Raw genomic sequence first — 12,462 nt, 5'->3', positions numbered from 1 at the left:
TGAGTAAGGAGGATCTTACATCAGTAGTACATGCTCTGGTAACCTCACGTTTGGATTACTGTAATGCGCTCTACGTAGGGCTACCTCTGAAGACGGTTCGGAAGCTACAGCTGGTGCAAAATGCGGCGGCCAGACTGCTAACAAGTACGAAGCGGTCTGACCATATAACACCTGTTTTGGCCCGCTTGCACTGGCTTCCAATACGCTTCCGGGCCAAATTCAAAGTGTTGGTATTAACCTATAAAGCCTTATACAGCACGGGACCTCAATATCTGTCGGAACGCCTCTCCCGCTATGAACCGGCTCGTACACTACGGTCTGCTATGAAGGCCCTCCTCCGGGTCCCGACTCATAGGGAGGCCCGGAGGGCAGTGACAAGATCAAGGGCCTTCTCAGTGGTGGCCCCCGAACTATGGAATAGTCTCCCCGAGGAGGTTCGCCTGGCGCCGATACTATCATCCTTTCGGCGCCAGGTTAAAACCTTTCTCTACTCCGAGGCATTTTAATTTTTTGTTAATGATTGTAATGTTTGTAATTTGATTTTAGCCTTTGCTGTTTTTAGACTGTGAAATTTGATTTTAGACTGATGTTTTGTATTATATTGTATTTTATTGTATCTATGTTCACGGCCCAGAGAGCTATTGCTAGTCAGGCGGTATATAAGTTTTAAAAATAAATAAATAAAATAAATAAATACTTTGTAAGAGTCTTTTACTGACACTAAAGTTAACAAACGCAGTCCTCCTTCCATACCAACTTTCCCCCACACTAGAGCTTCTGCGAGAGCTGCTCTTATCAGAGCCGTTGCCCTTGCCAACCATCTGCTGGCCTTGAGGAACCTGGCAACCCCTCTTGCTCTGTTTAACCCGTTTATTGCAGGTTTCATTCTCCTCCGAAAAAACCTCTGTCTGTGAGTCACATAGATTGCACTACTGGCCAACAGCCCCCACCAGGGACTCACAGATCACAAAACTACATTTATCTTATTTTCAGTTATACATTACAATTTCAATACACATATATATACACATCATTTTGTTTCTCATTACAGTCTCTATTTCCATTTCAGTTTTGTTTCTTTATTCATACAAGTTATACAGCATTTTGTTCACTTTTATTTGATAACACTCATTTATATTTCATTCTTCAATACAGTATTTCCACATTAGATCCATAGTTTCTTTGTCTATTGGCCCTTCTTTTTCCCACTCTAAAGGATATTCATCTGTCTCATCTTCCTTGTGTTGTGTTACATTAAATGTGAATCTATGTGGTGGGTTTCCTTTCGTTGATCTTTCAGAACGTCTGACATTATCAATTTCCGTTGCTTCATCACTCTCATCTTTAATTGTTCCTGTACCTGCACTTGAGCCTGCACTAGTCCCTGGCACTTCTGTATCCTGCATCGCTATGTCCTCACTTCTGAGTCTTTTAACATTACGTTTGCCACCCTTCATCATATCAGTTAACGCAGTTCTTAAGGGTATTTGATGACCAAAAGGAATATCTACTGCACTTTGTCTGCTTGCGTCATCAAGCACAATTGTTTGACTGTCTTTCCAAGGCTGGTCTACTACTTTAATGCTTCTGCTTAATACTACTTGTTGTTTCTCAGGTAACCAAATTCTATAAAACGCATTTTGAAATCCCAAAACATGACCTGCCTGAGCTCTTGGGGCCATTTTTCCATGTCTTTTCTGCTTAGAAACATGCACCCAGCATTTTGCTCCGAAACGCTCAATGTGTTTTAGCCCGGGTTTTCTCCCTGTCAACTTTTCATAGGGAGACATTCCAATCATTCTGTGTACAAGACGGTTTTGTATGTATACAGTATACAAAATACATTCACCCCAATATGTTTTATTCAAGTCTGCATCCTCTAGCATAGCTCTCATTGAATCCTGCAGAGACCTGTTCCTCCTCTCTGCAGTTCCGCTGAAGGGAGCAGTGAGACTTTGGATTATTCCCTTCTTTTCAAGATATGCTTTCAATGTATTACTTGTAAATTCGCCCCCCTGGTCTGATTTTATATTTTTAATAACAACCCCATATTGTGTCTCTGTTCTTTGTATAAACGCACGTAATTTGTCCTCCGCTTCACTTTTCTTTTTCAATAAATATACATGTGTAAATCTAGAAAAATCATCAACAATCACTAAGTAGAATCTTGCCCCTCCTTTTGAACTCTGGAAAGGTCCTGCCAAATCAACATGTATAAGCTGATAAGGTTCCGTGGTAGTACTTTCAACGCTCTGATTAATTGGTGCCACTGTCATTTTTGTTTTATAGCATGCATCACACTCATCCACATGCTCACAATTTGTTAGCTTTAAGTCTTTACTATGCTTTGGGGTGTTTTTAATCTTCTCAAAGTTTGCGTGCCCTAATCTTCTGTGCCACTCATGGATGCAATTTTCGTGTATGTTTTTATTCACTCCTAACCAGGCACATGTAGGTTCAGCATGCTCACTCTGAACTATGAACATTGAGTCTTGTAATTTCCCCTGCATACATATTACATTGCCTTTCTGCACAATGCATCTATTCCCTTCAAAAGTTATTTTACAACCAATATGAGTTAATCTTCTCACTGAAAGAATGTTACATTTTAAATCAGTAACTAATAATACATCTGTCAATATCGTTCTCAAATTACTTAACCTTATCGTGCCTCTTGCAATTGCGTCCCGAGTTGATCCGTCAGCCAGATAAATCTTCTCTTGCACAGGCTTTGAAGTGTAAAACAAACTTGCGTCAGTAATCAGGCAATTAGACGCCCCGCTGTCCAAAAGCCATTTAGTGCTAAGTGTTTTAGTGTCCTTCTCAGCAATAAAGTTTACGCTTGGTTTCTGCCATCCATAGTCTCTGTTTCTCCTCTTCTTACTTAAACAATGTCTCTGTATATGTCCCCGGGACCCACAAAAATAACAAGTTTTATTCTCTTGCCTGTTTCTTGAATAATTCTGTTGTGCAGCTTCAGCCTCTTTAGACTTAGTCCTTTTACTCTCTTGTCTTCTGTTCCATTCTTGTTGCAGCTTTTGTTCCACAAAGTCCAAAGTTAAAGTCCCATCAGGTAACGTTTCCATACTTGTTACCAAATTGTCCCATTTTTGATCCAATGAAGATAAAATGATATAAATTATTTGAATGTCACTGTGATTCACTCCTCTATCTTGAAGCTCAGCAAACAATCTATGAAATTCAGCAAGATGCTCACTCATAGTCTTTTCATCTGTAAAACGCATCTGATAAAGTTTCCTCGCTAAACACAGCCGGCTCCCTGCTGTTTGTTGCACATGGGCAGTCTTTAGCGTCTCCCACATCTGGTATGCTGTCGGCTCATTCCTTACGTGTAGCAGTTGAGTATCAGACAGCCCTAGAATAATAAATGCTTTCACCTTCTCGTCTTTCTTCGTCCACGCTGCTGATGGAGCGGCCGGAGGGGGGTTTTCTATCACGTCATACAAATCTTCTTTGACCAGAACTGCTTTCATTCTCCACTTCCACCTGGCATAATTAACGGCACTCAATCTTTCCATCGCCATCCCGGTCATCAGGTTTATTGCCATGTTGCTCACTCTTTTACTTTCCTCTATTTTCCTGCTTTCTCTCTCTTCAGCACCGGATCAGAACAGCACCAGAACCGCTTGCTTTGTTCAGTATGCTGGGCCCATAACCCGTGTTGCAGCGCGTGTTGATACCGTACAGTGCAGAGGCACTGGAGCAGGTCCGAACCAGAATAATACAGGCCAGGTACTTTGTAAGAGTCTTTTACTGACACTAAAGTTAACAAACGCAGTCCTCCTTCCATACCAACTTTCCCCCACACTAGAGCTTCTGCGAGAGCTGCTCTTATCAGAGCCGTTGCCCTTGCCAACCATCTGCTGGCCTTGAGGAACCTGGCAACCCCTCTTGCTGTGTTTAACCCGTTTATTGCAGGTTTCATTCTCCTCCGAAAAAACCTCTGTCTGTGAGTCACATAGATTGCTCTACTGGCCAACAATGTCCTGGGCTGAGAGGTAGTTATTGGGAGGCCAGTTAAAATTGGGTGAAAATGAGGGAGGTCAACAGCAACAACATCTTTATTTGCGGTCAAAGACCCGGAACAGAACATAAAATACAAGAAGAAAATAGTAAAAATAGTAAAATAAATATTAAAAGACAAATAAGTATAAAAGACTAAACAGTCTATAGCTGTCAGATAGGACATCAGGGCACAAAGTTAGCGCATTTGAGTTGAGCTACATGGATAAATTTGGCCACCGATAGAGTGATATACCTATTTGAGCCATTCAGGAGTTGTTCCAACAGCCATTCAAGGGGACTGTTAGGAAACCGTTTAGTAAAGGGATGAAGGAATTTGGTTCTCTCCATAAGATATATTGGGCATGCAAATAAAACGTGGGACAATGTTTCTATCTCCCCCAATTTACAAGGGCAAATCCGTTGGGCTTGCGGGATGCCTCGGTATCTTCCATCCAGGACTGCTGAGTTGAGACAGTTAAATCTTGCCTTAGTAAAGGCGTGTCACAATTTGGGAATAGTTAAAAATTCCAAGTAACGAGCGTGAGAATTTGTAACAAAGCTCAGATTGTGGTAAAGCGGAGAGCATACTTTGGAGGCTGCTGCATTTGCGGTTTGCCTCTCTAAGTCCATGAGTCTGGTTCCAATTATATGTTTTGCCATTGCTGGATCTATTTGGGATATGTATGCCAACAAGTACCCTAATTTTGGCAGTTTGGAATGAAATGCATTCGTCCAGCTAGATATAAATGAATCATTCCAGATTGCATTTAAAAAACCACTTACTGGGCCATAAGATAGCTTACACCAAAAGTTGAATGCGTAGGACCATGCCAGGCATTCAATCGAGGCTAGGCCGGTTTTGAGTCTGAGGGCTGCGTTTGGCACACACCTTGGTAAGCCTAAGAGCTGTCTTACAAAAACAGATAGTACCGCCTCTACGGAAGCATTGAAATCAACAATCCATATTGGGACACCATATAACAGTTGTGAGATTATCTTTGATCTAAAAACCTGTATGGCAGCTGGAATAAACTTCCCTCCTTTGACATAATAGTAGCGGAGAATGCGTTTCATGGTTGAGCGGGCCGTTGCAACCGCCGCTCGGATATGGGTGTTCCATGAAAGGGAATGATGAAAAATTATACCTAGGTATTTATAGCTTTTGACCTGCTCAATTTTTTGCCCATTTATTGTCCATTCCGCTACAACAGGGCGGTTTGAAAAGACTAATATTTTTGTCTTTAAAAAGTTTATAGTGAGCTGGTTATCCGAACAGTAATTCATGAAAACTTGGAAGATGCGTTTAAGGCCTATTTTGGAAAATGCTAGAAGAGCGGCATCATCTGCATAAAGCAGAATGGGGCACCTATACCCGCCTAATTTGGGCGAGTGAAGATTAGGGGAGGTGCACCTGGGCCTTAGATCGTTTAGGAAGAGATTAAATAATAGGGGCGCCAGTACACATCCCTGTCTGACTCCTTTGATGGATGGAATCGAGTTGGTCAAGCCCCCATTTAATCCGCATCGTATTCGCATAGAGGTCTCCTGATGGAGCTGATATATTAGAAAAAGTAATGTTTTATCCATGGATGTTTTGGCTAGTTTATCCCATAGAATGTCTCTAGGGATAGAATCAAACGCAGACTTTAGGTCCACAAAGCCACATGTAAGGGTTTTCCCAATTGGTTTTTGTATTTTTCTGCCAAGTGGTTTAGAATTAGGCAGTGCTCCATGACAGATCTCACTTTCCTAAAGCCAGCCTGCTCACACCCCAGGATGTTCTCCTCCTCCATCCATACGCTCAGTTTAACTTTCAAGTAGGCGGCATACAATTTCCCTACTATAGAAAGAAGACTTATTGGCCTATAGCTTGATGGATCTTCTCTTGGGCCTTTTTTATATATGGGAATTACTATGGCTTTGTGCCAGGCTTCGGGGGTGCTGCCAGTATTATTAGCCAATGTAAATAAATTGGCTAGCAGAGGGGCCCACCATTCTCAGTGGTTCTTCAGAAGCTCTGGAGGTATGTTGTCACAACCAGGGGCTTTGCCATTTTTTTGGTCATCTATTAATTTTGTTATTTCTTTCGGAGTAACAGGAGGCCAACTGGGTAGGGCTTGGAAATCAAAATCAAAAGGTGGTTTCTGGGGGCATTCAGAGGTACATTTTTGTATTTCTGTGTAATATTTTTCCCAGATATAAGCAGGAATATAACATGGAGCCAAATTTGTGGGCCTGATTTCACCTGATACTAATGACCAATTTTTTTTAGAGTTTTTGGTTTTTGATGCCAAAATCAGAGACTTCCATCCTTTTTGTGTTTCCTGTCGCTTTTTGGCTGCTATAAGGGACTTATAATTTCGTTTAAGATTATAATATTCTGGGGGCAAGGTACTGGCGTTTGCCTAACGATATTGGTGATACAGCTGCCTTAATTGCCTCTTAAAATTCTTTATCGTACCATCTAGGAGTTCCAGTGCTTACAGAATTTTTTGGGGCCGCGGTTTTTGGATGTAGGATTGGATTTAAAAGTTCAATCAAATTGTCATACTCTGTAAGGGCCGTATGAGGATTGTCTGTTTTCATTATTTGTTCTTGTATGTCCAGAGCTGTAACTGAGGCAAGCAGGATGTTGAGTTTTGAAGCTAGCTGGGGTGACCAGATAGTTCTCCTGTGTGTAAAATATGCTGCGTTTGCTTTTGGGTTGTACTCCTTTACTACTCGGCATTTATCTTTCAGGTGCATTGAAAGAAGCAACGGAAGATGATCACTATCTTGTCTTTCTTCTACACTGAATTTCACTATTTGTTGTAACAAGTGATGTGAAGTTATCGCATAATCTATTACACTGCTTCCTCTTACAGAAATATATGTGTATTCAGCATGTTGATCCAGTATGTTAAGCCCGTTCAGGATGACAAGTTCATGAGATCCAACTATACGGGAGAGACAGATACCCGAGTGGTTGATTCTGGAGTCCTTGGAGGATCGGTCAAATCTTGACTGGAGATGTTGATTGTCCTCTCCCCTCCATAAGTTCGATGACTGGAGAGCATCATTATTGGGCCCGATCCTAGCATTGAGATCACCCATAATGATTAGTGAAGCTTTGGGATACCGCGACTCCAGTTCTGTGATGTAAGAATCTAGTACGTCCCATAGATGTTCAGTGGCCTCCCTACCGGTGCAAGGGGGCATATAGACGTTGATCAATAGAAGTGATGTTTTGTGGAATTTCAATAGGGCAGCCATAGCTAGGTCATTACAGGAGTGAAGTTGAATGTAGTGTGCTGACAGAGAGGTGGAGGTTAGGATAGCCATCCCACCTTTTGCTCTTCCTTTCTTGTTATCCAAGGGTATAGCTGGGAGAGTAAAGGAGTTATAACCATCCAGAATCAGCTCTTGGGTGTGCCATGTCTCTTGAAGGAGGATTATGTCGTGACGCTTCAGATAGTTGGATAGTTCTGTGTTATTTTGTTTGGTTTTCCAACCTGCTATATTCCACGAAAGTATACGTAATAGGTGGGTTGACTGTGTTGTATTATTGCTTGGGGAGGAAAGTGGAGAAGGTAAATCCTGTGCCGGCCTGGATAAGGAGGTTGGTTTACAAGCGGGGTGTCAGTGGCACTCACTGATTTTATTAAGGGCACCTGATATGTCCAGGAAGACTGCGCCAGATTACTTTCTGCTAGCCACATTACAGTTGATCGGATGTTCTAAGTTAGCTGAAGAGGGCTTATGTTTTTCCGTGGTATGCTTACGCGGTTTTATGTTCGCTAAGGTCTGCGTTAATTGTTGGAGTTTGTTGATGATCAATGAGCGCTCAGGCGTTGAAAATTGAGAGTATAGTTCCATTAAGTGGATTTCCTCCGGTTCCAGCTCATGTGTGAGAGTGGAGAAGGCTTGATTACAGCTGTTTGAGTTCGTTGGTAAGAATTCCGTTGAAGAGCTAGATGAAGGAGGATTCCCCTGAGTATCATCAGTTGCAGTCGACAATGTCTCGGAGAAACTCATCCAGTTGGGTTGAGGGATATAAGTCCAAAGGGGAGAAGGGGGAGCAGTATTGATGTAATGGCGATGAATAGTTAATCCGTTTTCTTCAAAATTCTTCCTTTTGTAGTATATCTGACTGGCAATGATCGGCGAATGAAAGGTGACAATTAGACAGCAGTGTTCTGCCTTGGTGGATATGTTCACCAAGGATTTTACATAGTTGGTCCGATGTTGCGGATGAAGGGATTGTGCAAAGCGTTTGTCCAAAAATGGTATGCTAGGGAAAGGGGACCAGTATCCTGATTCCCACTTATGGTAAGACACTACTAATTTCCCAGGTTGGAGAACAAGTTTCCAGGGGGGGAGTGGCATTTTATGTGCTATCAGCATAGTGACTGCATTGGAGGTCTGGGATAAAAAACTTTTTTCCTTTTCCCTGTTGTCCAGTTCTTTTCTAAGGAGTTTGTCCCCTGTTTTGGGGGTAGAATCATGCTGCACTGAATTGCTATGCATGGATTTTTTGTTGCTTTGGTTCTTGGGGATGTGTTCCAGAAGTTTGAACAGAGGATTAAAGTTCATTTTTCTGATGGGGGGAGATTTGTGATTTTTAATATTCTTTGTTTTCTTGGATTTCAGTAATTGCTGCTGTCTCCCATGACTAGAGTGTTTTCCTCTAGGAGGTGTTTTCATATCCTTGCTTTTATCGGCGCCTTCTATATTCAAAGTCTGAGAGGCGATGTTGTGAGTTAGAGTTGCAGCCATTTTATTTCCTGAACTGAGTTGTGCAGTTAAAGGAGCTATAAATTCTACCAGAGTGGTGAGTAGCTTATTCGTTTCAGCAATGAATACTTTAACTAAGGACATCTCTTTGAATAAAAGTTCTTGCCAGCTGGAGCAAGGTGGGTTTGCACTACCAGCGTATACAGATGGAGAATAGTGTGACTCATGGTATGTTTCTTGGAGCAGTGAAGAGCTGCTCTGCGACTCGCAGTATGCATCCACTGTGATGATCTCAGAGGGGGTTTCGTCATTCTTTGTGCTAGTTGTGCAATTGAAGCCCGCATCTAATAGCTCCTCTGCCAGACACTTGGTAGCCATATTAGCCACGTATGTTTTTAGAGAAAAAGGTTGCTGTAATGTCCATTCGTGCGGATGAGGGAGGGCACTAGCTGTTTTCAGTGCTTCTGAAGAATGTAAAAGAGGGGGGGGTTGAAGCATGAGTAGGTAGGAAATAGCTCGTGATTTTAGATTGCTGTGTGTCCTTTCCTTTCCCAGCTTCTCCCTCTTGATTGGAGCTCCTGCATAGGTCCATTTGCATATGTTGTTAGGGTATTCTATTTAGCTAGATTCCTTCTCAGCTTACAGGGTAAATGCCTGCAGTTAATTAGTGAGGGACGAGCTTTGGGGTTAGTTTTATTCCATTCAATCCATTCAATCACTCTTTTGAAGTGAGTTTGTCGGCTGGCGAGTTTTACAAGCGGCTGTGACGACGCTTTGATTTATGCTTGGCTTTGAAAGATTAAATTGTACTCCGTAAAGCTTCAGCTTGAACAGCGATGCTTAGAAGTAAAAATGCTTAGAAGTAGCTGTTCTAACTAAGAGATATTTGGTGGTTTTTAAGATAGCATAGAGAGAGCACAAAGATAAGCGTGTCTTACCGGAAGAAGTGGAACTGGAAATCAATGAGGGAGGTCTTTGATTCAAGGAGGCTTGGGGGACATCCCGTTTGAAGGAGGGGGTGATATTCACTTTGCTTTCCTTTGGACCTTTCCTTTAGGGTCATCATCATCAGGGACACCCACAGCAATCATCTTTCCATTAAAGGAAAGCTTCCTCAGGGAGAGTCCTCCAAAAGTGTTCAGGTACCTCGAGGCGTGGAGGAAAGATACCACCGCCATCTTCCTCACTGATTTTGAAGTGAAAGCCAAGCTCTCTGTGTCAGCGTGATACCATAGTTCAATTAGGGGGTGCCAATGTGAGCCCGGAGGCATCCTCTGGTGCATTGTATTGTAGCCAACAAGAAAGATTGCAGATTGTGCTTGTTTGTAGTGCCTGCCATAGTTTCCCTTCCCTGAAGTATCACTTTTCTTTATTTCTCTTCCATACAGATGATCTGATGATTGAAGACCTACAGAGGGCACAAAACAACAAAATAACTGCATGGAAGAACACGAGAAGATCCTGCTGGATCAGGCCAGTGGCCCAACTAGTCCAGCTTCTTGTTCTCACAACAGCCAGTCCATCCCCTTCCTCTGAGGGGAGGGGAGGTTCCTCAAGGAAAGGCACATCCACTTTCAACCTTTTAATGTTATGTAAGAACTGCTACCATCCCTAAGGGAACCCAGGCCCCTGGCATTCCAACTCAGACTTTTCAACACTATCAGCTGGGCTTGGAGTCGGGGAACCAAGGGAGCAGCGGAACCAGGGATAAAGGAACCACCCCCAAATGGACTAGACACTTTAGATGTGACCCATCCAAGGATCCATACCAGCATTGTATCCTAAGGTCAGCTGAAACTATTCAGAGGTCCTCCATGCTGGTGATAAGCCTGGATATTTAGAAGACCTAAACAGCTGCCTGAAAGATCAAGAGGCAGGTGAGCATGTTTTCTAAAAACCTCATGGAGGCTACACCTGGGGGAGGTATACAAGACGAGGGAAGACTGGGACATGAGAAAGAGTTGAAGCTCCCTTGATTGGACATGTCAGTGTTCCTTATAGCCTATAATTCCCTGGCCAGCCATTTAATGCAACAGTTATCTTGCTTTGTAACACTCCAGGTAGTGCTGAACTCCAGCTCCTCTCAGCCCCAGCTAGCATGGCCAATGGTCAAGGCACTGAGGAATGTTCTTGCTCCCCAGCACTGAGACATATCTCTTCCCATCCCAAGTCTCCAGACCTTTGCTTTTTCAGATTCTCTCTGATGCTAGTTGTGTCGTCTTTGGCTCAGCAGAGTCTCCTGCATAGGCCTTGGTCGAGGGAGGGAGGAGTATATAGTATGGGAGCAGAAGATTTCTGGAGCATCTGCAGTGAACAGTTGGAGGAGGAGAGGATTTATATTGTATGATTATGACTGGACACTGCAGTGGGATCCACTGAATGGAGGGTGGTTGAGATTTAAAAAAAAATCAAATTAAACCAGCCGAATCCATTGAAAGCTATAAAAAGTAATAGTAAGAGGAACAATGCCCATTATTGAGCAAGGCTGGAAATGTAATGGTGACATATCCTCCATTGTGACAGGTCCCTCAGCTGGATGACCTACCAGGGAACTCTGGCAAGTTCAACTCTTTGTGGAGAGTCAGGCGAGAGGGTGGGAGGCGGAATGAGAAGGAAGCGGGTCATTGAAAATGTAAGTAGGATCTGCTGCCAAGATGTCCTCAGGGGGCCCCACTCTTTGCTGCAGTCTCCACAAGAGGCTCATGACAGCAAATGAATGTCAACTCCAGAGGGACCAGGTGCCTCAGATTCAGTGGATGGAGTCAGGACAGCCCCAATCTCTCACTATCTCTGTATTCTGTCCTAGGTTCAACAGGATCAGGAACGCTCTCCTGCAATGCTGCAGGAAGTGTAAGATCCATCCCCTGGTCTCCAAACAAGAACAAATAAAAGTCATCTTTGAAAGGCCCGAGGACCAGGGGATGGACGTGAGTGGATCGGGCAGTTCAGGTGAGGAAATGTCCTGGGCTGAGAGGTAGTTGTTGGGAGGCCAGTGAAAACTGGGTGAAAAGGAGGGAGGTCTCTGATTCAAGGAGGCTTGGGGGACATCCCGTTTGAAGGAGGGGGTGATATTCACTTTGCTTTCCTTTGGACCTTTCCTTTAGGGTCATCATCATCAGGGACACCCACAAGAATAATCTACCCCTTAACGGAAAGTTTCCACAGGGTGAGCCCTCCAAGAGTATTCAGACACCTGGAAGCATGGAGAAAAGGTACCACCACCATCTTCCTCACTGATTTTGAACTGAAAGCTGAGCTCTCTGTGTCAGCTTGATGCAGTAGTTCTTTCAATTAATTTTTATTCAAATTTTCAAAATCAAGACAATACAAAAAGAAAAACACAAATTAAAACTAATACAATAAAAAAAACCTATTGACTTCCGATTTGTCGTAGTTCAGCTATAGGTCTATAATATATAACAAACCTGTCTCTTGATAAATTATAAAATCACCTTCCTCCAGCAGTTATCTTAGTTGGTATCAAATCTCATTAACATCATATCATTTTATTCTTCTACAAAAAGTCAAAGAGAAGTTTCCAATCCTTGAGATATATGTCCATCAATTTTTTTTCTAGATAGACATGTCAATTAATCCAACTCTTCAAGTCTATTAAATCCAGTAATTTCAAATCGCTCTTCTTCCTTTATCCGTGTTGATTCCATCTTCCATCTTTACGCACCCAATAATCTTGCTGTCATAGTCATATAATAAGAGTCTGAT

The sequence above is a fragment of the Rhineura floridana genome, chromosome 16, assembly GCF_030035675.1.
Source record: "Rhineura floridana isolate rRhiFlo1 chromosome 16, rRhiFlo1.hap2, whole genome shotgun sequence".
In the NCBI taxonomy this organism is placed as follows: Eukaryota; Metazoa; Chordata; class Lepidosauria; order Squamata; family Rhineuridae; genus Rhineura; species Rhineura floridana.
This window is presented reverse-complemented; position numbering follows the sequence as displayed.